Source organism: Mus caroli, unplaced genomic scaffold (assembly GCF_978045245.1).
Source record: "Mus caroli unplaced genomic scaffold, Mus_caroli_1 scaffold_15, whole genome shotgun sequence".
In the NCBI taxonomy this organism is placed as follows: Eukaryota; Metazoa; Chordata; class Mammalia; order Rodentia; family Muridae; genus Mus; species Mus caroli.
The window spans coordinates 83,231,676-83,233,823 of record NW_028227270.1 but is presented as its reverse complement, the minus strand read 5'-3'; positions in this window follow the sequence as shown (position 1 = coordinate 83,233,823).

The window sequence follows — 2,148 nt, the reverse complement described above, 5'->3', positions numbered from 1 at the left end:
CCTTCAGACACATCACTGTGAAGACCCTCACACTGTAAAGCTCCCTAATAAATGAGCCTGCCTGAGCCACCCTGCGTGAAACCAAACATGGGGGAAGTGCTAAGTTAGAATAGCAGTTCCAGCTGAAGGGAACCGAGAAGAAAGTAGAGAGACCCAAAATTTAATGTTAATTGGAAGCAGAGCTAAGACCAGCTGTCACTAATGGCGGGATAAAAGGAATTCGGGGTGTCAATAAGTGACACCAGAGCTGGACAGAGGGCCTCAGAGGACAGTAAACTTGTTATTGGCCCAGGGAAAAAGAAAGACTAACATTTCACAGGCAGTTAAAATGGCCATGAAGGAAATAATTTACATCAGAGAATCAAGGACTGGAGTAAGCAAGCCCAACACAGCAGAGTGGTGAGAAGAGCTGGAGCTAGCCCAGGCCAGCATCACCATCTCTGGTGTGGACTTATGGTTCATGGAAGCCAAGGAACTAAGTGAAGGTGGCCACACAATCCTAGGAGAGCAAGCTTGGCCAGCCGGGGTGAAATCAAAAGAAACATGAAAGACCAAGAGCCTTGTGAGGGGAACCGAGGCAGCCAGGAGCACAGAGGACACTGACAAAAGAGAACCAGACACAGGGGCAGAAGGATCTGTAGGACTTAAGACCAGGCTTTCAAGAAGTAGACCAAGTGCCAGTGATGGAGAGGATGGGGGAGAGGAAGAGTTCAGCCACAGGCTCAGCAGCTACATGTTGTGTCCTGGTGTTGGTCGGGACAAGTGCTCGGTCAGGACTATTCGTGAAACCCTACCTAGGCCAGCAGACCATGTGTAGAGAGCAGCATGGGGGCCACTCTGTGGCTCCCGAGATGCAAGGACTTCTAGGTGAGGTTTCAGTACAAAGCCAGTGTGTGCTATGGGTGAACATCAGCTAAAGAAGCCAAGAATGTTCTCATGCCGACGATAGTGACCCTTGGCCTCTGTTGTATCTGCAGCCTCAACTTCAAACAAAGTAGCCTGAAACCTGAAGGTCTCATTCCCTGCACTGCAGCTCTTAACCTGGAGGCTGGACAAACAAATAACAGTGTGAGTCTACTAGGGAAAGAGCAGATTATGAACAGGACAAGGCGGTAAGTGCAGGACCGCCTTAAAGCAACCACAGGCAGCCCTAACAGGCTGCACAGGAGAGTCAAGGTGATAGCATCCTGTCCTCCTATTACAGGAGCTGAATGCTTTAAACCCCCCACAGGGACAACAGCAAATAGTGTCAGGAACTCCCTCAGAGTGGCGGGAAAGATGGCTGCCCTTGCCGAGAACCCAGGTTCTTTTCTCAACACCCACATGGCAACTCATAACTGTCTCCAACTCCAGTGAATCTGATGCCCTTTCCTGCCCCGTAGGGATTACATGCACAGAAAGGCAGACAGGCAGATGGACGGACGGACAGACACACACACACACACACACACCTCTCCCATTAGACCATTAGAGTATTTATGACTGTAGCTTGACTCTGGACTCTCAACCATCCACTACAGGAAGGCCCTGGCATCTGTTAGGGTTCACGTAATCCTGAAGATTGCCACCAGAACAGCAGGAGAGCCTAGTATGTGCAAGAGGAACACATGCTCGTCAAACCCTTACACCTCCACCTTCACGGCGGCCACTGAGCACACAAGTGGGGGTGGCAGAGCCTTGAAGCTAAGTGCACAGCCGATGGCTGTCTGTGAATGAACACGGAGCAAGAGCTTGACAATCCTACTCTGACTGACACCTTCATTTCTTGGTGCTGAGAACTGAACGCAGTCTGGTTCGCTATGGCTAGTGCTCTATAAACTGTATAGACCATTCTTCACGATATACTCTGTATAGACCATTCTTCAGTATTTCTCAGCCTCCTGTCTAAAATGCCTTCAGACTTCAAGAGCCTCCTTCAACAAATTTAAACTCTGGCTGGCTGATTAGATTAGTTTGATTTCTGAAAAGTTTCCTGTTTTTTTTTTTTTTTTTGAGACAGGGTTTCTCTGTGTAGCCCTGGCTGTCTTGGAACTAACTCTGTAGACCAGGTTGGCCTCAAACTCACATAGACCAACCTGCCTTGCCTCCTAAGTGCCAGGACTAAAGGCGTGTGCCACTGCCAGGTGCTGAAAGGAATTCTGAGGTAAG